The 25,950-nt window shown below is 41.6% G+C and overlaps 1 protein-coding gene across 2 annotated transcripts in view; it reads right to left on the bottom strand.

Moving 5' to 3' along the window:
• LOC308136644 (zinc finger protein 609-like) overlaps nucleotides 1–25,950 on the bottom strand; it is a 50,028-nt gene that overhangs the window by 20,826 nt on the left and 3,252 nt on the right. The window lies entirely within an intron of this gene.

Consider the following 25,950-nt stretch of genomic DNA (forward strand, 5'->3'; position numbering starts at 1 on the left):
AGACAAATCCAAACACAATGTACAGCATAGCCACAAAACTTTAGTGCTGCCCCTACAGTGGCTTGCAAAAGTATTCATACCCCTTGAACTTTTACACATTTTGTCACATTACACACCACAAACAAATATATTTTATTAGAATTTTATGTGAAAGACCAACACAAAGTGTCACACAATTGTGAAGTACAAATAAAATTATACATGACTTTAAATTTTTTTCACAAATAAAACACTGAAAAGTGCAGCGTGCAAAAGTATTCATCCCCTTTTTTTCTGAGTGCAACCAATTGCCTTCAGAAGTTTTCCTGATGACTGCTGAATGATTGAATGTTGACCTGATGACTAAATAGAGTCCACCTGTGTGTAATCTAATCTCAGTACAAATACAGCTGTTCTGTGACGCCTCAGAGGTTTGTTAAGAGAATATTGGGGAGCAAATAAAAGAAAAAAAGATTTCCCAAGCTTTGAACATCTCACGGAGCACTGTTCAATCAATTATCCGGAAATGGAAAGAGTATGGCACAACTGCAAACCTACCAAGACACGGCCGTCCAGCTAAACTTCCAGGCCGAACAAGGAGAGCAGTGACCAGAGATGCAGCCAAGAGGCCCATGGAGACTCTGGACCAACTGCAGAGATCCACAGCTCAGGTGGGGGAATCTGTCCACAGGACAACTATTGGGCTGCACTCCACAAATCGGGCCTTTATGGAAGAGTGGCAAGAAGAAAGCCATTGTTCAAAGAAAGCCATAAGAAGTCCCGTTTGCAGTTTGCCAGAAACCATGTGGGGGACATAGCAAACATGTGGAAGAAGGTGCTCTGGTCACATGAAACCAAAATTGAACTTTTTGGGCTTGTTGGGATCTCACCGGACCACAGAAAGAACATGATTGACCATCACACCCAGTGGGGGGGACCTTTTGCCACAGCAGACCCTCCTCCACTTTCTGCTCACAAGATGCTTCCCCCATGCACTCAGCCAGTCACTGATTGGTTGAAGCTCCCAGGATTCAACACCTTTGAATCCACACACTTGCCACAAAAGGCTGCAAAGCCAGTCTCAAACTCTCTCTTGCAGCGAGTCGACCCCGAGTAGGTGGGTTGCTGGAGGCAGCTCACCCAGCGTTAGCACACAGCTAACACCAGAGGCCTGCAACCAGGGGCCTTCACTCCTCAACTCCTCTGCTGACCCGACCACGAGGGTCAGACCTTCCCAGGACCCGGAGACCAGCGCCCAGAGTCTGCTCTCCCATCACCCAAGGAAAACCAACCGGTTCCTCCAGGACCGCAGAACCAACCAACCACAGTTAGCAGGAGGTGCTAACTACAGGAGAAGACACCAGCTTCCCTCCAGCAGGACAACAACTGAACTCCTTCAAGGAAGTGGGAACAACAACTGGGCTTTACCTGAGATTAGTTAAACCTGATGCTATGATAGAACTGTTTAACTTTATGAAGATGTGTTGATTCTGTTACAGTGATTGAGTTCTATTGATAATGATATTAGGAGCCGTTATCAACCTGTAAACCAACGTTAGCTCTGCCACAGACACAGGGTCTGCATGCTAATCTTTGCTTTACTAACTTGTCAACTCACAATCCTACACATATCACATCAAAGACAACATCACACAGTAACCGAACACCATCTGACGACTCCTGACGTTTTACAAAGCAAGTTGCATTCACATAAACTCATTCTAGAAATGGTCCTTTGGCAGAGACACACCGGAAGCAGATGCTAAAGGCTAGCTTCCATGTTCCATTGTTTCCCAGCACATGGTGGAGACCCAGGACAGACTTCCTGCTCTCTGAAACCTCCATTTGAATGTAGTTTCTTTGTAGTTCCATCACACATCTCACACACACACTCCCTCCACCTCTCTCTCTTTCCCTCTCCACACACACACACACACACACACACACACACACACACACACACACACACACACACACACACACCAGCTGTATATAGGTAGTTAGAATCTGTGTTTTATTTGTTTTCATTGTAAATAAATATAATGTTTGGAATCATACTTGCTGTTTTATTAATGAGCACAAAGGTGAATGAAATGTCGACTCTTCTGTGTTAAGAACTCCAAAATCCTTCAAGCTTTACTGTTAATTCTGATAATTGTAGTTAATTTGACTATTAATTCAAATTCCTGATGAACTGTTTAGTATATCTTATGAGACTGATATAACTGAATTGGCTATCATTTCCTGTTAAGACAGGTGGAGCTCCGAGGTTCTGATACACATCAGATTACATTTCAATAACATTATTAATAACTATCTTTGATAATTACTAATCATTATTGATAGCCAACCACAACATAAATAGTGATCCTTATGAGGTAAGAAATCCCTACAGCCTAAACGTTGTGTGGCGGAAACCTAACACTGCACATCACCCTGAACACACCGTCCCCACTGTCAAACATGGTGGTGGTAGCATTATGCTCTGGGGGTGCTTCTCTTCAGCAGGGACAGGGAAGTTGGTCAGAGTTGATGGGAAGATGGATGGAGCCAAATACAGGGCAATCTTGGAAAACCTGTTGGAGTCTGCAAAAGACTTGAGACTGGGGCGGAGGTTCACCTTCCAGCAGGACAACGATCCTCAACATAAAGCCAGGGCTACCATGGAATGGTTTAAAACAAAACATTCATGTGTTGGCATGGCCCAGTCAAAGTCGCGACCTAAATCCCATTGAGAATCTGTGGCAAGATCTGAAAACCGCCATTCACAAACGTTCTCCATCTAATTTGACTGAGCTTGAGCTGTTTTGCAAAGAATGGGTCAAAATCTCAGTCTCTAGATGTGCAAAGCTGGTAGAGACACACCCCAAAAGACTTGCAGCTGTAATTGCAGCAAAAGGTGGTTCCACAAAGTATTGACTCAGGGGGGCTGAATACTTTTGCACGCTGCACTTTTCAGTAGGGATGCTCGATACTGGCTTTTCTACCGATATCCGATATTCCGATATTGTCCAACTCTTAATTTCCGATACCGATATCACCGATACCGATATCACCGATACCGATATATGCTGGCTTTTTACATCAAAACTGTTAGGTAACAACAACATAAAACATCTCCTACTGTGGAATTAACACATTATGCCTAATTTTATTGTGATGCCCCACTGGATGCATATGTGAATCAAACATGGCTTTCCAAATGTACACACTGAGAAAAATAAGAGAACAACAACTTAAATTATGGAAAAAAGTGCCATATTTATTTAGTGTTAGAGAGAAACCTCAACAACAAACTCAACAACACCACAGACAATATAAAAAAAGGAAGAGGCATATCTTCAGTCCATTAGTTGTAAACAGTCAATGAATGAATAACTGGACATAACTTGTCAAATAATAGACTCAAACTGGCTCAATCTCTTTTAAGAGTAACAAAATAGTGTAAATATAAACAAGAAAGGCACAGAAATGCTCACAAAATTAAAACAGCCCTCCTTTAAAGTGCAACAAAAACAAAGACTGAAGTTCACTCGTCCATATAACTGGTCTATTTCTTTCCCCATGTCCTCATGTGTAAGAGGTACATTGTTCTGTATGAATACAAGCATCTCAGCATCTCAGCAATGTATGAGATTTCTCTTCTCATCAATGATGTGGGCACCAGTGCTGAACACTGGTTCACTGTCAACACTGGTGCAGGGTGCAGTCAGGTACTGGTACCAGTGCTGAACACTGGTTCACTGTCAACACTGGTGCAGGGTGCAGTCAGGTACCGGTACCAGTGCTGAACAGTGGTTCACTGTCAACACTGGTGCGGGGTGCAGTCAGGTACTGGTACCAGTGTGAACACTGGTTCACTGTCAACACTGGTGCAGGGTGCAGTCAGGTACTGGTACCAGTGCTGAACACTGGTTCACTGTCAACACTGGTGCAGGGTGCAGTCAGGTACTGGTACCAGTGCTGAACACTGGTTCACTGTCAACACTGGTGCAGGGTGCAGTCAGGTACTGGTACCAGTGCTGAACACTGGTTCACTGTCAACACCGGCGCAGGGTGCAGTCAGGTACTGGTACCAGTGCTGAACACTGGTTCACTGTCAACACTGGTGCAGGGTGCAGTCAGGTACTGGTACCAGTGCTGAACAGTGGTTCACTGTCAACACTGGTGCAGGGTGCAGTCAGGTACTGGTACCAGTGCTGAACACTGGTTCACCGTCAACACTGGTGCAGGGTGCAGTCAGGTACTGGTACCAGTGCTGAACACTGGTTCACTGTCAACACTGGTGCAGGGTGCAGTCAGGTACTGGCACCAGTGCTGAACACTGGTTCACTGTCAACACTGTTGCAGGGTGCAGTCAGGTACTGGTACCAGTGCTGAACACTGGTTCACTGTCAACACTGGTGCAGGGTGCAGTCAGGTACTGGTACCAGTGCTGAACAGTGGTTCACTGTCAACACTGGTGCAGGGTGCAGTCAGGTACTGGTACCAGTGCTGAACAGTGGTTCACTGTCAACACTGGTGCAGGGTGCAGTCAGGTACTGGTACCAGTGCTGAACAGTGGTTCACTGTCAACACTGGTGCAGGGTGCAGGGTGCAGTCAGGTACTGGTACCAGTGCTGAACAGTGGTTCACTGTCAACACTGGTGCAGGGTGCAGTCAGGTACTGGTACCAGTGCTGAATACTGGTTCACTGTCAACACTGGTGCAGGGTGCAGTCAGGTACTGGTACCAGTGCTGAACACTGGTTCACTGTCAACACTGGTGCAGGGTGCAGTCAGGTACTGGTACCAGTGCTGAACACTGGTTCACCGTCAACACTGGTGCAGGGTGCAGTCAGGTACTGGTACCAGTGCTGAACACTGGTTCACTGTCAACACTGGTGCAGGGTGCAGTCAGGTACTGGTACCAGTGCTGAACACTGGTTCACTGTCAACACTGGTGCAGGGTGCAGTCAGGTACTGGTACCAGTGCTGAACACTGGTTCACTGTCAACACTGGTGCAGGGTGCAGTCAGGTACTGGTACCAGTGCTGAACACTGGTTCACTGTCAACACTGGTGCAGGGTGCAGTCAGGTACTGGTACCAGTGCTGAACGGTGGTTCACTGTCAACACTGGTGCAGGGTGCAGTCAGGTACTGGTACCAGCAGGGAAGAGGGCCTGGTTGAGCCTCCAGTCCTCCACGGACATTTCATTCACCGGGCTTCTCCTTCTTAGCCACGAGTCGAGCGCGTTATATTTGTTGTTGTTAAACGTCATCAAGCGCACGCCCGTAAACGTCCCATGCTGCGTTCATGTAGACTCGGAAATTCCAATATCGGTTGTAAAAATCCGATACCGATATTTCCAAATGTTGCATTTTTAAGTCGATATCGGCCTACTTTTCAGTTTTTTATTTGTGAAATTTATTTTAAGTCATGTATAATTTTCTTTGTACTTCACAATTGTGTGACACTTTGTGTTGGTCTTTCACATAAAATTCCAATAAAATATATTTGTTTGTGGTGTGTAATGTGGCAAAATGTGTAAAAGTTCAAGGGATATGAATACTTTTGCAAGCCACTGTATTGGATAATTTTGGAAGGATTCATCTTTCGACAAATTTGACTACTAAAAACCAAAAAAAAATGGTTACTATTTATTTGTGTTCATTTCAATTTGAACATAACTGAGGCTAAAACTACCCGAGTTGAGCAGGTGTGTGTGTGTGTGTTTTTTTTCACAAGTTGAGAGAGGGACAGGGCAACAAGGAGGTGGTGTGTAGGCCTGTCACAATAATCAATAAATCAATTAATTAAAAATGAGCTCAATAGGTTTGCCAGGCTTGATAATCTTTCATTGACCAAAGGAGACTGAATAATGAGTTCACTTAGCTGCATCCGTCTCGACTGACTCCTCTCGGTTCCTTAACGTAATGAGCAGTGAACCCTCCTCTCAGTCACTCTTGTGTGAGAAGACGGGGCACCCGGTGCACCTCGAGTGCAGCATGAGAGCCTCATGAGGAGTAGAGCAGTGATCGCGAAATACATCGGGCAGTCGGTCATTACCGATAAAAATGCCCTTGGTCCGGTTAATATCCTCTTAAAACCGGTCTCATGTCCGAAATTTTAATTTATTTCATGGAGGAATGAGTCAGGAAATCCGTTCCACAGTTTGCAGCCAGCGATGAGGCTACGGAGATAGCCTCACAGCTATCCAACTTTTCATGACAACATATCGCTGTTTGGACATATTTTGCGCTCAAAACACCGCAAAGCATCGACGTGGATGTTTGCAAAGCCTCGTCCAGCAAGGCGCTCTGCTGCCAGACGTCACCGTTTTAAAACACCAGCTTGCCGAGGAGAACGACTCTGATATCAAAGCAATGAACAGCAGCTCCTCCGCGCTGTAACAGGCAATTCACTCCTCCATGAAGCTGTGTCCTACACCACGCTAAACTTCCTGAAAATAGTCCCAATCATTAGTCATGCAGTTGTTCTGGGAAATTTGCCGTTTGTGCTGCTTTGCTAAATAATTTCCCCAGGAATTAATTAAATGATTCTGAGGTTTTTAAGATTTTTAAGTGCACTTTATTTGTTTACAAAGGTCGTAACTGGATTGGCAGTTTTGCCCGTTAAAGATCTTAATGCCTGAGCCTAATGTTTAATATATATTGAAGTGCAATTGTGTTGACAGTGACTTTATGCTTTATTCATTGTTTCAATTGTGTGTGGTTTTTATTCAAGTGCATTTTTTGTTAACAGAGACTGACAGTTAATTTTATTTATTGTTTTTGGTTGTTTTGATATTTATTGTGGCTATTTACAATGTCTTTTTTCATAAGACAATTCCAATTTTAAATATTCTGAAGAAATAAGTTTATTCATCTTTAAAAAGGTGTACTTGCATTATTATTATAATACCACTATTATTACATTAGTGGAAAATGGCAATATTATCATTTATTACAATGGTTTTTGGGACAATTCATCATCCAGCAAAATGTGTGATCGTGACAGACCAAGTGGTGTGTGAGAGAAATGTTTGGAGTTCGGAACTGGAACTTTAGCCCAAAGCTCCACCACATATGAACTGCTCCAGAAAAGGGGGTCGTTGACCAAACAACCTGCTTAAGGACACTTTGGCTGAAGCTTTAGCCAAAAGCTTCACAGTTGTTGAACTGCTCATCTGACCAGTGTGCAGTTACTGAGGTGAAACCACATTGGACTGCATCTGCTCACCACCGCTGGTTTGTGGACTGTCCACTCTGGCATCGTTTTGTCTAGAAAACAGTTTGTCATCACCAGATATCACTCTGAGCCCTCCTGATACGTGGGACACCAGCCAAGCCTCTCAACTAGGGCTGCTCAATTGTGGAAAAAATCTTAATCACAATTATTTTGGGCAATATTGAAATCACAATTATGTCTTGGAATTTGGAACAGTATTCAATAAACGTTTAAAAAAAGACTTCTCCTGTTGAATATATAAAAATACCTTGTAATGTAGTAGTAAAAAATAATCTGTTGTGCTGCAATCAATCTTTTGAAAACAAGAAATAAATAAAATAGTATAAGAGATAGATATACTTCAATAAATAAGTCCAACATAAATACTTCAACATTATTGACAACTACACATTTAAATCACACCTAATATATTTATTGCTGAACAGGCAGGACATTTCCTTAAAATTTAAATCCCATTGTTTTCAGCAAACTACCCACGTTCCTGTTCTGTCCATTCCAACGTGACCCCAAGGTGCCTCTGCGTCAATGTTCAAGTAGCCAGCTTTTTTTCTACAATCACACTAAAATCACACCGAATTGAAATATTGCCATTTTTAGAAAACTGCACCACAGTCTTGATTTACATGATCCCAGGTTCCTCTGTGTCAATTTTCAAATGGACCCACTGCAGCATTTTTTCACAATTACAATATTAAATTACACCCAACACATGATAAAAAAAAAAGAAAAAAGAAACTCCCCACAGGGACAATAAAAGTATACATGAACTTATTCAGGATGGTGTGTAGTGACATCTCGCTCCCTCTTTCTCCATTTTATTCTTTCCTTCGATTTTTTTGGGTGGAATTATTGAAAGTCGGGTTATATTTAAATAAATATGCAATTACTTACAACGTGCACTTGTTTTTTTTTTTTCTTTAAATCTCACACTACTATAATAAGGCAGGTAGATCCACACGCTGCACAAGGTGCCTTTATTTTACACTGACCACCTGCCGTAAAAAATGTCTGTGCACGTCACTGTTTTTGTCCCATGTTTTGATGAGACTGATAGCATCTCTCTCTCTCTCCCTCCCTCCCTCCCTCCCTCCCTCTCTCCAGAGAGAGAGTCTACCATAGTCAAATTGTCCTTTCTTGGGTTTTGGTTTCCTACTTTCCATATCTATACCCTCTCTCTTGTTTTAATTGTAATGCATTTCCACTGTTTTAACCACATGCATACCACGACACCACAATCCAACTGTCATGATATCACACACTTGTATATCGGCAGACACACACTCCCATGTTTAAATAACCAGTCAGAATTAGGAATCTTAAAAGCGCGCGCGCACACACACACACACACACACACACACACACACACACACACACACACACACACACACACACACACACACACACACACACACACACACACACACACACACACACACACACACACACACACACACACACACACACACACACACACACACCTAGAAGATGAGTGGAGCGACAAACGTTCAGATTTGTCACCTGGAAGGTGCGTGGAATGGACGTAGAAACAAAACGACAACATTTTTTCGAACACCTGGATAAACTTAAGGCAGACATTGTCTTATTACAAGAGAGGCACACACCTTCCACAGGACATCACAAATTGATTTCACCACAATTCCCTCACACATACTCAGCTGGTTATAACTTCAAGCAGAGAGGCAGAGCTATATTAATCAGCAATAAAATACAATACTCTTAAAAAGATACAATCACAGACCCAGAGGGAAGATTTATAATGATTCATATCTCTCTTCAGAACATAGAGATATGTATCGCAAACATCTATGGCCCAAATGTTGATGACCCCTCCTTCTATCACTACTTCTTCACCACCCTCTCAACACTCTGACAAAACACTTATAGTTGGAGGAGACATCAACATCGCCCTCAATCCACAAATGGACAGAGTTAGTAAAGCAGCAAACACCAGACACTGGGAATCACCAGATATAATCCAGCAGGACATGAGTGACGATGGCCTTTGCGACGCTTGACGCACCTCTCATCCTACTCTTAAAGAGAACACCTTCTACTCAGCAGTGCACCAATCCTATTCACGCTGAGATTACTTTCTGGTGAGTAAATCAGTGATTAAAGACACCTGGGACACACAGATTCACCCCATCACTATCAGTGACCATGACCTGTCACTATGACGTCACTATCAGTGACCATGACCTGTCACTATGACGTCACTATCAGTGACCATGACCTGTCACTATGACGTCACTATCAGTGACCATGACCTGTCACTATGACGTCACTATCAGTGACCATGACCTGTCACTATGACGTCACTATCAGTGACCATGACCTGTCACTATGACGTCACTACCAGTGACCATGACCTGTCACTATGACGTCACTACCAGTGACCATGACCTGTCACTATGACGGTCACTAATAGAACACTCACCCCTCCTAGTAGACAATGGAGATTTAACACTTCACTGCTCAAGGATCTAGACTTCCTCACATTCTTTAAAAAACAATGGACAATATTTTTAGAAACAAACGAACTGCCTGGTGTTTCTCCCGGTGTCCTCTGGGAGACAGCTAAAGCTGTCATGAGAGGTAAAATTATTTCTTACTCCTCACACAAAACCAAAAAGGAAAAAATAAAGGAAAAAGAATTAGAAGATAAAATCAAGACCATAGAGACAGCTCATATCGCTTCCAAAGACGACTGCTTATTAACGGAGTTAAGGAAATTAAAAATGGATTTGAATGGAATAATTGAACACAAAACACAATTTCAACTACAGAGAATACGCTGGGAGAACTTTGAACATGGCAATAAATCCAGAAAACTCTTAACCAATCAGTTAAAACGAAATAAAGAAAAGTGTACAATCCCCTCAGTTTAAACTCAAAAAGGTGAAATCACTTGTGACCCTCAGGAAATAAACACTACTTTCAGAGAATTTTATAGAAAACTTTACTCTTCACAATCTGAATTAGAGAACTTTGGCATTTACTCTCACCAATATTTTTAGAACAGTTGAGGTGATTAAAGAATCTTCATCTCTCCCCCCACATATGGACTGTGCAAATATCAATCTTCTTCTAAAACCGGATAAAGATACCATCTAGGTATCACATGATATCACTAATCAATGTTGATTTGAAAATAATTAGTAAAACATTAGCAAGCAGAATAGAAAAAATTACACCCCACATAATACACCCTGATCAAACGGGGTTCATTAAAGGACGACACTCCACTAACAATACACGCAGATTAATTCATCTTATAGACCACTGCCACCAGAACAAACAAAAGGCCATTATCACCTCCTTAGGCCTCAGCTTTTGATACGGTAAATTGGAAATTTCTAATCTACGGAAATTTGGATTTAGACAAAATGACCTCTCCTGGATAAAAACAATGTACACCTCACCCAGTGCCTGTGTTAAAACAAATGATCAAATTTCCTCAAGGTTCACTCTTGAGAGAGGTACCAGGCAGGGGTGTCCACTCTCACAATCTGTCTTTGCAATTTTTATCAAACTACTAGCAGCAGCCATTCGACACAACAATAACATAAAAGAAATACGAACAGCAAATGTAACACATAAAATATGCCTTTATGCAGATGATGCATTAATTTTCCTGCAAAATGCACAGACCTCTCTTCCAGAAACAATAGTTAATACACAGATTCTCTGCAATTTCAGAATATTCTATCAATTGGAATAAATCAGATGTCTTGCCTATTAACTATTTTTCAGCACACACCAAATACCCCACTATAAAACCAGGGGACATCAAATACCTCTGCATTAACATCTCAGCCAAGCTGTCAGACATGGAGCACTTAAAGGGCCCATATTATACTAAATCGACTTTTCTGTGCTTAAAACATCATAAAAGTGCTATTTGGAGTTCATATACATCCCTAAAGTGTTTGTTTTTTTCATTTATTCCCTCAAGTTCGAGTTTGAGGGCGATCTTTCTCTGTTCTAACTGGTGAGGGAGCTCTACAGGTTGATTCAATTTGATGATGCGGCACAGAGCTGGAGAAGCCTGCCTCCAGGAAGATTGACATGTGGAGAAACCAAAACAAGACACGCCCACAAATGTGCCAAGGAGCACGCAGCCTCTTCTCTGCGCTGTCTCAGTCTCTGCTGCTTCACATTGAACTCTGCTGTTTTTGTTGCTGTTGATAACTGTTTTCACCATCATGTCCACTTGGAGAAAATGTGTTTTCGGGTGCAAGTCTGTGTCTACACTATTTGGCTTGCCGAAAGAAGAAGCACAGCGGCGAATGTGGCTGGACTTTTTTCCCGTGGACCTGCCTCAGAAATCCACAAAGAATCTGTTTGTTTGCGAGTGACACCAAAGACTGCTTCCAGAACTACGGGTACTTTGAAACTAGACTTACTTACAAGCTTATCTTGAAACCTGCTGCTATTCCTACAATAAAAGACGCTAACGAGGCGCCGAGATCTGTAAGTACATTACTACGACGAGCGCGAGTTTCTGGCTACGTCACCGAGGGGGTGGGAGGAGGTGGCTGTGGGCTGGGAATCACCCGTTTCATGAGAGGTGACGTCAGCTCAATCCAAGAAATAGCTATAATTTCACAACTTTTGAGTGTTGTATACTGTATCACCCAAATTATTATCCCACATGAGCATAGGATAGACTGTGAAACATGAAATATAGCGAAATATGGGTCCTTTAAACTACACCCCCCTTTATTAAAACAATAGAAGAGGACCTCACTCGGTGGAGGACACTTCCTATATCACTTATGGGAAGAGTAGCAACAATTAAAATGATGGTCCAGCCTAAAATTAACTACATCTTTTCAATGTTTCCAACAAAACCACCAAAAACATGGTTTAACATGATGGATTCCTATATTTCAAAATTCTTATGGAAAAATAAACCATGGCGTATACGTTTAAAAACACTACAGAACACGAAGGACCAAGGTGGCTTAGAATTTCCAACCTTTTATAATTATTAGCTTGCTAATAAATTACTTTATGTTGTAAAATGGATTAATCAGAAACCCTTAGATGAAGACTGGCTAAACATTGAAAAAACATTCTGTGAAGATTTCCATATCAGAGATCTTCCCCTCTTCAATCCTGTCATCAAAAAACACAGCTGCTTTAAAAGCATCAATATAAACACATCTCTGATAGCTTAGTGGGAATTTCTTCAAATGGATGGATCGTCACTCAGTTCCTCATTACTATTTAACTGGATATTGTCCACCAGATTGAAAGTCTTCTGCCAACGTCTCTTGGCTCTGGATCTATCAGGGCCAGGGGAGGGGGATTTTTCTCCTCTTTCCCTTTCTTTAACTCGTTTTCATAGGGATGAATTTTCATAAACTGGTTGTGTCACCACTGTGTCGGTCGGACTTTTTGCAAATGACAACTTGCTGTCGTTTCATTTTCAGTTTGAAAATAGAGCCACACCGCGCTGCTCTTCCTCTCTGGCTCTGCCATTCTCCTGCTCTCTCTGGTTGCTGCTGGTGCTGCTGCCTGACTCACGTGAAGGTGTGAAATAAAAACAGGAGAGGAGGAGCCAAGTGATGTGTGCAGCTGCGCTCAGAGTGGCACTTGTATGCAGCGTGCATGCATAGAGAACCTGACACCAAGTATCATCTGATTCCACTGGTATCGTTCGATCTCAATACCAACGTGGGTATTGATATTTGGATTGATCCGCCCACCATTACCAGGTGAACTGTGATCTATAAAATGGAAGTGCCTGCAGAAGTGCATAGGGCTGATCGATTATGGAAAAACTCAATCACAATTATTTTGGACAATATTGAAATCATGATTATTTACACGATTTTGTTTTAAATTTTGGAACAGCATTTATTGAACATGTTTAAAAAAAACTCTCCTGTTGAATATATAAACATATCTTGTAATGTAGTAGAAAAAAATAAACTGATGTACTGCATTCAATCTTTTTAAAACAATAAATAAATAACTTTTGATACTAATATAAACTACAGTAAGGAATCATGTTACTTTACATTATATGTTGATACTTTAGCCGTACTGTGAGGCAGCAAGGCTGAGTACTTAAAGCTAAGCAATGCTAGTAGACACCGTTAGCATTACTTAGGTTTAAAATGACATGGAACCTAAACCACTGGTGGAATACGCGATTATCATCATCAATATACATTAGTTTACGGCAGATATAACAATAGCGAGCATATGCAAGAAACCATACATTCATAATTTTTGGGAAATTTAAAAGTAGTAAGTTACCGCAAAGTAGCTAGCACCTGCGCGTTCGGGTTAAATGTGTCATCACTTCCTGTCTGACAGACTGCACCTGAAATGCCCGAGTTTTTCCTCGATTATATGAATGTTGAGATCGTCTGGAGCCAAAATCGGAATCACGATTAAAATTTGATTAATCGAGCAGCCCTAGAAGTGCATATGCACGGTTTTACCGTTCAGAATTATTTTTAGAAAATAATTTTTTTCCCCATCTTCTTCTCTCTCTCTTTTTTTTTTTTTACAGTGTATGAAGGTGCACAGTGTTCTGCGTCCTGATTAGCTAAGGGAGAACCTGCACATTGCATTCTGTGTCCTGATTGGCTAAGGGACTGTAAATCCTTGTCAATCTATCGCCGTGCCATGTCTCATGTACACGAATGCGTTTGACTTGCCAAATATACATCAATGTCTGATCGATAGCAGCGTGACTCTGAAGTGCTGCATGTTTGCAAGTTTTAATAAAAATAGTTTTAATAAAAAGTTAAATACTTCACGGATTTCGCTTATTGCGGGTTATTTTTAGAAAGTAACCCCCGCGATAAACGAGGGACCACTGTAGTCCATTTCATCCAGCTCAGAGAACAGTTAAAAGTCTGTTAAATGACAGAATATTATGTTATTCAACAGGTATTTTGATATTTTATTGTGGTTCATATCCTGTCCCAAACACAAGGAAGGTAAATATTATTGAGCACCATCAGCAGTTGCATCAAATAATCCATCTAAACATAGAGAGCTGCTCTGCCTCTGAATCTGATCTCCATTTGATTTGATTACTTTATTAGCTTTACTATATTTTAAACAGCTAAGACATTAACAGTTGCAACAAGGTTCATTTCATGAATTTTAAGACAGTCTCCAAACTTCCAGTAATTAAACTAAACATTCAGAACATGACGAACATCAGCTGTAACTTTAAGATCCAACACATTTTCTCACGACTGCGAAATGTGGGCTGCCATCTGGTACATTTGATAACTCACATGTTCGAATATTCTCCTGCATTTACTATGAAATCCTCCTCTGACCATGGAGCAAGTTTACCTTTTTTGCGATTACCTTTAAAAAGCTCTCCTTATTTTCAGCACAAACATGTACTGAGGAGTCCTTGGACCTTCAAACCCAAAGAAAATATGATGTGAAGGAGTGTTGTAAAACCTAAACCTAAAAAGCTTTAGGTTTTCAATCAATAAAATAAAGTTAACATGAAGTAAAATGAGCACCATTGTGACAGATTCACAAAATGAACTTAATGATGTACAAATGAAGCAAGTCAAACTTGCTGTGTACCACATGAACACATTAAAAATACAGTAGTTGGGGGAGTCACGTGAGGAGGAACTGGGGGTGGCTGCGCCTTAGATACGTTCTCGTCCTCCGCCTACAATTAATACAGATTAAACTGTATAAACTCTCCAAAAATGCTCAATTAATACCTTAGGTATTCCTAGACAGAACTTGCATGAACCAAGGAAAACGGAGTGCGCAAACTCACTTGAAGACTTCAGCTACCATGGAGGCTCGCCCCACTAGCAGTGAAGCTAACCGCAGCAATAACATGGAGGGAGTCCTCACAGAAATCGCCAAAATGAACGTGCCATTGAACCAGGTGACGAGTAACATGTCGACACCTGTGTTTTACAGTGAGTACTGTCCAAACTCAGCTCAAAAAGGCGGAAAGTCGCATTTCTGATGTAGAAGATAGCAACGCTAGCATGGTTAATGAGCACGTTTCAAGTGCTAAAGCAGAAAGTCGAGCAACTGTGGAGCCAGGTTGATGACCCGGAAAACAGAGGAAGACACAAAAATATCAAGCTGATTGGACTCAAACAAAGAAAAGAAGCAGGGAATGCAATTAATGGCTACATAAGGAAGATACTGAATGAAGGATTGGGATTGCAGGGAGAACAATACGAGATCGAGCAGAGCCATAGAAGCGGGGGGGGGGGGGGGGGGGCACGGCTGGACAACAATCGCCCTCTGCGGGCGATAATGGTGAAATTTCTACGCTACACGGCCCAACAGAAAGTTCTGAAAGCTGCAAAAAAAAGACAGGGTGTTTGGCCTGCACTCTTTCCATCAGTGAGGATATGACCAAGGAACGCTCCGCCCTGCAGAGACAGTTCTTTGCGGTAATGAAAGCTCTGTGGGATAATCAGGTAAAACACACACTGGCACACCCGACAGTCCTGAGGTTCACATGGAAGGGGAAGAGACTGAGCTTCACTGACCCAAAGGGGGCTGACGTGTTTTTTCGGGAAAACATTCAAAACGCGGATACCAAATGGCTGTAACATAAATATGAATGAGAGTGGAACTATATTTTGAAGGCACGGGGGAGGTGGAGACTGTGGGGCGCTGCCGTAACCGGATGGCGAGGAGCAGAAAGACCTGTCTATAGGACCTACACGCACCACAATCACTGTAAGCACAAGGCTTATTACACCGGTATGTTCTTTTTAAAAGCAGTGTTTTTTGGAATTATTTTTCAGTCTTCTACATGTCACTGTTCTGGGTTCCTTTTGGAGATGTTTTTATTTTATTTTTTATGATGGCAGGAGAAAGGCATTGATATGTGAGGCTATAATGTGAGACAACATCATGAACAAGGTTAAAAGACATATCAATATAGTGACATGGAATATTAATTGCTGTAGCACACCAGTCAAACGCAAAACAATACTCACAGATATTGCGTATATTCAAGAAACACATAAGGACCAAGATGAAGCATTGAGTCGGTCATGTTTTCCATAATTCAGTATCAAGTAAAAGCTGTAGAGTTGTTATCCTTGTCAACAAAATCGAAATTTTTCTGTATTGAATCAATTTAAAGATTCTCATGGACAGATTATAGTGGTGGAAGCGTTCATTAATGGAGTTGTAATACTTTGCAATATATATGCACCAAACGGGGAAAACACATCCTTTTTTAATGAGGTCAACAATATATTGGGGGATAAAGATAGTGAAATTACTATGGGTGGAGATTTCAATAAAACTTTGGGCGATCTTTTGGATCACAGTAGGGCTGCAACTAACGATTATTTTAATAATCGATTAATCGGTTGATTATTTTTTCAATGAATCAGAAAAAAACCCATTTCAAATTGTTGGACTAGTTGATATTGAACGAACCAAACATCAACTGTGGTATGATTATTTAAAAGCACATAACTGAACCAATACAAAGTCGACTAATCAGATCATACGTAAATTGAATGTAAAACATACAGCTTATCACACCAGCATGAAGGTGTCATATACAGTGGGGACGGAAAGTATTCAGACCCCTTTACATTTTTCATTCTTTGTTTTATTGTAGCCATTTGCTAAAATCAAAAAATTTCATTTAATTTCTCATTAATGTACACTCAGCAACCCATCTTGACAGAAAAAAACAGAAATGTAGACATTTTTGCAAATTTCTTAAAAAAGAAAAACTGAAATATCACATGGTCATAAGTATTCAGACCCTTTGCTGTGACACTCATATTTAACTCACAGGCTGTCCATTTCTTCTGATCTTCCTTGAGATGGTTCTACACCTTCATTGGAGTCCAGCTGTGTTAAATTAATCTGATTGGACTTGATTAGGAAAGGAACACACCTGTCAATATAAGACTTTACAGCTCACAGTGCATGTCAGCGCAAATGAGAATCATGAGGCCGAAGGAACTGCCCAAGGAGCTCAGAGACAGAATTGTGGCAAGGCACAGATCTGGCCAAGGTTACAAAAGAATTTCTGCAGCACTCAAGGTTCCTAAGAGCACAGTGGCCTCCACAATCCTTAAATGGAAGGAGTTTGGGACAACCAGAACTCTTCCTAGACCTGGCTGTCCAGCCAAACTGAGCAATCGTGGGAGAAGAGCCTTGGTGAGAGAGGTAAAGAAGAATCCAAAGATCACTGGCTGAACTCCAGAGATGCAGTGAGGAGATGGGAGAAAGTTCCACAAAGTCAACTATCACTGCAGCCCTCCACCAGCCAGGGCTTTATGGCGGAGTGGCCCGACGGAAGCCTCTCCTCAGAGTAAGACACATGAAAGCCTGCATAGAATTTGCCAAAAAAACACATGAAGGACTCCCAGACTATGAGAAATAAGATTCTCTAGTCTGATGAGATCAAGATTGAACTTTTTGGCATTAATTCTCAGCGGTATGTGTGGAGAACCAGGCACCGCTCATCACCTGCCCAACACCATCCCTACAGTCAAGTGTGGTGGTGGGAGCTTCATGCTGTGGGGGTGTTTTTCAGCTGCAGGGACAGGACGACTGGTTGCAATTGAAGGAAAGATGAATGCGGCCAAGTACAGAGATATTCTGGAAGAAAACCTCTTCCACAGTGCTCAGGACCTCAGACTGGGCCGACGGTTCACCTTCCAACAAGACAATGACCCTAAGCACACAGCTAAAATAACAAAGGAGTGGCTTGGGAACAACTCTGTGACGGTTCTTGACTGGCCCAGCCAGAACCCTGACCTCAACCCAATTGAGCATCTCTGGAGAGACCTGAAAATGGCTGTCCACCAACGTTCACTATCCAAGCTGACAGAACTGTAGAGGATGTGCAAGGAGGAATGGCAGAGGATCCCCAAATCCAGGTGTGAAAAACTAGTTGCATTATTCCCAAGAAGACTCAAGGCTGTACTAGCTCAAAAAGGTGCTTCTACTCAATATTGAGCAAAGGGTCTGAATACTTATGACCATGTGACATTTCAATTTTTCTTTAAGAAATTTGCAAAAATGTCTACATTCTGTTTTTTTTTCCTGTCAAGATGGGTTGCTGAGCGTACATTAATGAGAAATTAAATTCATTTTTTGATTTTAGCAAATGGCTGCAATGAAACAAAGAGTGAAAATTTTAAAGGTATCTGAATACTTTCCGTACCCACTGTATAACCATCATTAGTTTTCAGCTTTAAGTGTTTAAGGTATATGCTAACTAAAAATAAAGACAAGATGATAGTTCATTAAACCTTTAATGAAATATGTTTGTAGCAACAAACACTTGTTTAGCTGTGTATATAATACAGTGCAAATAAAGAAAACCCGCTCCAATGGGGTGGAGGTTGCAGGGATGCACAACTGGTTGTACTTTTTTAGCACTGAAACATAATGTTAGCAAACATTAGCGTTACCACATTTCCTATTCAAACGTCACTGTTGTAACGAGACAAAAAATGCAGGAAATATGTGTTAGAAGGGCGGCTAATGAATCAAATCGTCATCGCTAATGTTAACATTTACAGCTGTATGAGTGAATAGTAAGTTAGCTCTCTATTTACACTAATATTAGCAGCTAACTGGCCAGTTAGCTTGCCGAGACAGTCCCTCGTCATCGTTGCCATAGCCACAACATGCTTCTTTTTCAGGTGCTCATGCATCACAGTTGTGCTGCCGTGGAAGGCAAGTTCTGTCTTGCAGATATTGCATTGCACGCTTTTCTCTTTTGTTTTCTTAAAATGCTCCCATACTTAAGAGCTCCATTGCCGTCGTGTTGCCATGATACCCGAGCCCATCTGGTATAACTTCAGGCGACATCACGGCTGACCCCGATTACCACTACTGCGCATGTGTGTCAAAGACAGAAAGGCAGACACGACAGTGGAGTGCACTGCAGTCTTGAGAGAAAAACCAAGATTAAAAAAATAAATAAAAACGACGCGTCCACTATTAAATTAGTTGTCGACGATTTTAATAGTCGACATAATCGTGACTAGTCGACTAATTGTGGCAACCCTACTGTGGCCATCTTGCTTTGTTTCCTCGGAAATTCAGTTTGGTCTTCTTTACTTGGCGCAGGTCATCTTCTTGCTTCCTCCACTTCCGTATCATTGATTTTTTTTAATGTTGAATTCTCTCACTGCTGCTCTATTCCCAAGTTCTACTGCATGGCTGATAGCCTTGAGTTTGAAATCCGCTTCCCAAGCATGTCTCTTCACAGGTGCCATTTTGGGGTCCTTTATAAACACATGGACATGTTGAAGCACAGAACGTATTACTCTGCGAGGCTCCTGACTACGGTAGCTGTTATGTATGTAGCACAACTTATGTAGCCAAGTAACCTCCGTAGCACAACCAGAATTAATACATAAGGTGCACCGGATTATACGGTGCACAGTGGATTTATGAGAAAATTAAAGGATTTTAAGTGTGCCTTACAGTGCGGAAAACACGGTAGACATACGCCCTATCTACTGGCCAGTGGCTTAGAAAATACATCAGGATAGTAGATGACTTATTTGAAAATGCTAATTTTCTTTCATATATCAGACTCAAGGAAAATGTTCAATTAGAGGGCAAAGGCCACTTTTGGAAATACTTACAAATCAGACACTGTATTAAAGAGGTTGTTCCTGTTGGTCAGGATCGAAGTCCAGTTGAATGTTATCTACATCTACCCAAAACACATCATAAGGCCTCGAGATGGTATGAAATGTGTCCTTGGACAAAAAATAATGGTTGTCATAATGTCAAGAGGATATGGGACAAAGATCTATCTTGTACGTAGGATGAAAAGATGTGGGAGGGAATTCTTTCCAACACTTAGAAATACATAAGAGAAGGCAGAGGCAAATTTATTCAATATAAGATCATTCATAGATATTATTTTACTCCATCAAGACTCAACAAAATGGCCTTACTAAACACTGTTCTGTTCTGGAAAAAGTGGCACGTTTATCCATGTATTGTGGGATTGTTCTGAAATTCTCCCTTTGTGGGAAAATGTTTTAGACTGTATGTGCAAATGGTTAAACTGTGAACTTCCCAGGTCATCAAGACTCTGAACCACAGTTAAACAAACACATCTTTGGAATATTAAAAACTGGCCTGATGACATGTGCATGTACCATCCTGAGGTGTTGGAAAGATCCTCAATTCTCCACACTGAGTATGTGGAAAACACAAATGATGGAGACACTGGTGTGTGAGAAGATGTTGGGGAGATTGAACTATGAAAATAATATGACAGAAAAATGGGTTTGTTTTACTCAACAGATGCGTTGATTCTGCGTGACGTCACCATCTCATAATAAACTTGTTATATCTTTAAAACCTCAGGCTCACTTTATTAATTTCTGGGGAAGTTATTTATCAACGCAGCACAAACAGCAATTTTTTCAGCTCCAAGGCAGCTCAAATGATTGGGACTATTTTCAGGGGGTTAAGCATGGAGTAGGACGCAGCTTCACGGAGATATGAATCGCCTGCTCCTGTGGAGGAGGCCATTGTTTTTATGTTGGTGCTCTCCTCGGCGAGCTGGTGTTTTAAAACGGTGACATCTGGTGGCAGAGCGCCTCGCTATACAATGGCTTTGCAAACAGCCACGTTGATGCGTTGCGGTGTTTTGAGTGCAAAATACATCCAAACAGCGAAACATCATACAGTGGCTATCATACTTTTCATGTTGTCATGAAAAGTATGATAGCCGCAATGCTAACTTCCTGAGCATCCTCGCTGGCTGCAAACTGTGGAATGGATTTCCTGACTCATTACTCCGCGCATCTCATTGAGACTCCCCTCCGTTCAGAAAATCAATTCCACATTTTGCAGAGCAGTGGAAATCTGGACATGAGACCGGTTTTAAGAGGATATTAACTGGACCAAGGGCATTTTTGTCGGCAATGTCCGACGTATTTCGTGATCAATGCTCTACTAATCGGAATTGAAATTTAGCTTAGTGCGCAAGTCACCAGGAAAATGAAATGGTCAGACATGATTACTTCTTAACGTACCAGAAAAACAGAACATGTATAATATTAGCAGTTTGCCAACATTTGTAGAGAGTAAAAACAGTGTGAAACTTGCTGAATGACTTCAGAGCAAAAGTGTCAAACCAAAGGCACCATGAGCCAAAACTGTCCTTTCACAAGGTCCAATCCAACCATCAGGATGAAATGGGATGGTGTAAAAACTGCTAAAACACTGACAAGAAGCTTCCTGTTTGCAATTGATTCAATGTGGACTGCAGTGTTTCAGTGAAAGGAGCATAAAAAACATTTCATACAGCACTGCCCTCTGGGATTAATAAGATATTTTTATTCTATATTCATCGAGATCTGAGCTGATAGAAGCATCAACGCCAAACTGAGAAGGTGAATTTGTATAAACATGCAAGCTGAATCGAGCAGGGCATTTCACTGCTTATTTTTCTTTAAAATGTTTCACTTGCTTAGGTTTTGTGAATGTGTGTTTGGTTTGAACTGAACTTCTGTAAATGCAAATTTGCACTAAAACACTGGAAACACATGTAGTAGTATATTAGGTAAATATACTATATAAAGAAATAAATGGTTACACTGATGATGTTGACTTAGTGTTCTGGGATTTTCTCTTCTTGGACCCAACATTAGCTGATTTCACTGCGTTTGCTGACTTTGTTTTCCTTGTATTTTGTGCTTCTGACTTACTTTCAGAGGCATGTACTATACAGTGGGATTGTCTCTTATTGAGGTGACTTTAGGGTTGATCATGGGTTTTCTGCTGCGCGAGGCAGATTCACTTCTTACCAGGGTAAATCACTGTGAAACCTACTGCTAACCTGCACCACAGCAGGTTATGTTATGAATAAGAGATCAACTGATATAAAAGCTCCACCTCCTCAGCAATCATTTGTCTTGGAAAATGACCTGCCCATCTTAAGATGTACCTGATTGGTACGTAGATTGTGAGAGGAGCACATAGGAGAGAAACAGTTTTTAGGAATAGATGCAGTTGTTTTGAGATGAAATAAAGCCCTTTCAAACATGTTTTTGTACTAGTTCTCGACTAGTTCCCAAGTCTATGCAACTCTACCAGGATTGCGTCTGAAATAATTAGGTAAACAACAATGGTCACACATGTCATAACTACTCGTGCCGTCATGGTGTGGAATTAATATTGCAACACAAAACAAACTCACACGCTGAAGCTTAAAAGAACTGAAGAGGAATATAAAATGAAAGAAAGGTACTGAGGAACCTCTGCCCAAAACGTATCTGCTGTGATTGTGATCATAGTGCGGTCAATTTCTATTTTGTGGTTAAAAAATATACAATCTCAAGGAATCAGCCAGTTTTTCTTTCTGGTTTTCATTGTTGCAGAAGTGTTGCTGTTCTTCATATTTTTTAATGTTGTCTACTCCTCCATAGCAACCAGTCAGATGCTGCAAACTCTGTCCCTTTGATGCACTGTTCAAGATTGGAAAAGCCTGGGTTGAATCACCAAATTGATAACCTGCTTTGTCTTGAGGCTTATCAGGATGGTAAATCAACTCAGGGAACAGAGAAATTCCCAGGTCATATTTATCCTGTTGTATAGTGTAGACCTCTGGTCAGATATGATCCACTGTCAACACAATCTTGGGCAGTAGGGCTCCATCTGATTGCTCAAATAAGTTCACACACAGAGCAATAAGTATACTGTTGATATTTTGATGAGGAGAAATTTACAATATATGGTGCAGCTCTAAATAAAATTAAACCTGCAAGCAGCGTTGGTCAGGACCTTGCCCCCTGGCCGATCGGGGTCGGCCCAATCATGGCCACTGGCCCCTTTAAATGTTACCCACCTTAACAATCACTCGTTACTCCCCAGGTATGGCTGACCTGGAATCTGGCCTTATCTCACATGCTAATCTGCTAAGCTAATGAGCCTTGCAGGACCCAGCCAATTAGGAAGTGATCCGTAACCCTAGCCTGCCCTTTAGGCCAATATCACCTCAATTGAACACATTTTGTTAGCATGCTCCCCCGATCCTCCTCCTCACCCTTCTCCTGCTCCTCCCCCCCGCTGCTCCTGCTTCTCTCTTCTGCTCATCCTCAGGCATATCTACTATGTAAGTACTTAAGTTTGTTTTGTTTTTTAAATCAAAATCTGAGCAGTGATTACTGATGAAGCATTCGGCACACAATACAGTGAAATGTTATATATATATATATATATAAATGACCACTTGCTTGGTGATTTCTTGGGATGATTGGAGCTTTTAGCGGCCGGTTTTAGTCCACAGGCCTCATGTTTGACAGAAGTAAACATCACAGCAGCTCTGTGCTGCATCAGGCTGTGTCAATTCCAGTTCAATTGAACAAACTTTGTTGGCATACTAACTAGCATGCCAGTCTGCTGCTCCTCCTCCTCCTCCTTCTCCACCTGGTGCTCTTCCTTCCACATGTCACACCCATGTATCAAGCATAAAAAAAGCCTTAAACCTCTGTGGCCGGTGCGTCCTAATCCCATGACCGTTTTAAAAGGCAGTATCGTCACAGCGCAGCGTCATCTGGTCCAGTGTTTCAATGCGTGTCAAAAGTGCAGATATAAAACTACAAGATGGTTCTAAAATTATGTGGATAGCCTAAATAAAAGTGGAGATATGAGGAAAACTGTGTGCTTCAGGAGTGCTTCTAAAACGAAGTGAAAGTACCGGAGTAGTAAAAAAAACAACTCTCGTAATGTGGCAGTATACCTTTCACTCATTGGTTGAGAAGAAGAGCCCATGTCCAAGTTTCCATAGTGGGAGGTGTCATTTTGTTTCGTTCACCCATGAAAAAGTAAACAGAGAGACGGAGACAGCGAGAGTGAGTTGCAATTTATAATCAGAGAAAAAGCGACTATTATCATGATTTGACCTTTTAGTGAGTGTGTAGTGAGTGAGATTAGAGTGGAGTGTTTTTTAGTTTCAAGTGAACTCTTTTTTTTCCCCTATCAAAACAATGACGCGCCTTATGAACATCAATCAGTTGCTCCGACTTTTTTTTTTTTGAAGACGGAGAAGAGCACATGGAGTCTGACACTGAGTTTGAGAGTGATTCTGATGACAATATTGAAGACCACAGGTTTGTTTTGTTAGAGGGGAGAGAGGTGTCCCCCAGACCAGGAGACGTGTCCCCCATCCTGTCCCCATCATTCCAGCTCCACCACAACAGCCAAAGGCTAAAATGTAAACATTGCCTACAGGAACACAAAAAAAGGAAAGACACTCCATGGAAATGCCATGTGTGATGTGTCCCTCTGTGTTGTGTTGGACAGAAACTGTTTTTTTGAGTGGCACAAATAATTTGTCTTCACCTGACATTATATGTGTGACCTTTTGAAAATAGTTTTACAAAAACAGACACCAAAAAAGGCAAGGTTTATGGATTTTATATTTGAGACATAAAGGAAAAATCAATTGTAGTGAAAAACGGCACAAAATACTTTAGGCCCAGCAGGGTTAAAGGATGTTTTAATGCTTGATGCGTTTGCAAGCTCTGCACGGCCAAATTACGTTATTTTAGCCACCACGCACCCACGTGTGTCCTGGTTCATGCGGACATCACCACTCCGTGTGCCTCCAAATTTCTCTGACTATACAGATGGAGACGTGTGGAAAAAAAGGCAGATCTGAAGAGGACAAGGACTGAAGACTTGGTTTTAAAGGCACAAAAAGAAGAACGCTGCGAATCCACTCTGGAAATGGAAGATTTGACTCATAGATGTCAATTTACTTCAGTGTCAGACTTCAACAGAGGGAACATTTTATTTGAAACGATAGTTGAATGCTCCACTCCGCTTTCCCTTTGCAGGATCGCCTGCTGGTGTCACAGAGAACAAGTCTACTTCTGCTCTAATTTAATACTGCGGTGGAAGTGCGTGTGTGTGTGTGTGTGTGTGTGTGTGTGTGTGTGTGTGTGTGTTTCTGTCTCAATTAGCGATGACCTATGAGCCCCGCATTCATTGGTTTTGAAGGTGTGAAATAAAAAATGTAACACCGCCCCCCAAAGGTGCTGTCCTGTGGACAAGTGCTACGTTAACACCACCCCACCCCTGCCGCCGAGTGTGTGTGTGTGTGTATGCGTGTTCCAGCTCATCTTGGCATGCAGCCAGCAGTGTGACTGAAAGGTAGAGAGAAACAGCCCCGTCGATGTGTACCTCCTCAACTATTAGATGTGAAACGAGAACCGTTGAAAATGAAAACAAAAGAAGCCCCTCATTCAAAGCACAAGACCTGCAGCTACATATTGGTGCAGGTTTATCAACATTTGAGCAAGTTGAGTGGGTGAAATTTGAGCTCACAAGTCACAAGGAGCAGGTTGTGGGATTTGGCGTTTGGAACTTTGAAGGCTAATTTTTTTTTTTTAACTGCTGGACTAGTGAAAAAGTTGAACAGAACTTTTGAGAAGGAGAGTCTGCTCTATCATGATAGTGTTTTGAAGCCAATATGATATTCACTCTAAGAGAAGATAGCGTTTAAACTGCATTGAGGAAGCTGAATTCAACGTTCAGAACTTTGATGGCTAATAAAAACAAAACCGTTCGACGACTGAAAATGATATTCTGGGTTATTGAGAAGAGTCTCCGCTATCATTTAATAGCAGGGACAGATCTTAATTTTTTTCCCCCCACTAGTCGAGTGGACCAGTGGGTTGCACTAGTCCTGCAGACTTTGCACTGGTCCTGCACACAGTGAAATATATG

The sequence above is a fragment of the Blennius ocellaris genome (assembly GCF_963422515.1).
Source record: "Blennius ocellaris genome assembly, chromosome: 11".
Lineage (NCBI taxonomy): Eukaryota > Metazoa > Chordata > Actinopteri > Blenniiformes > Blenniidae > Blennius > Blennius ocellaris.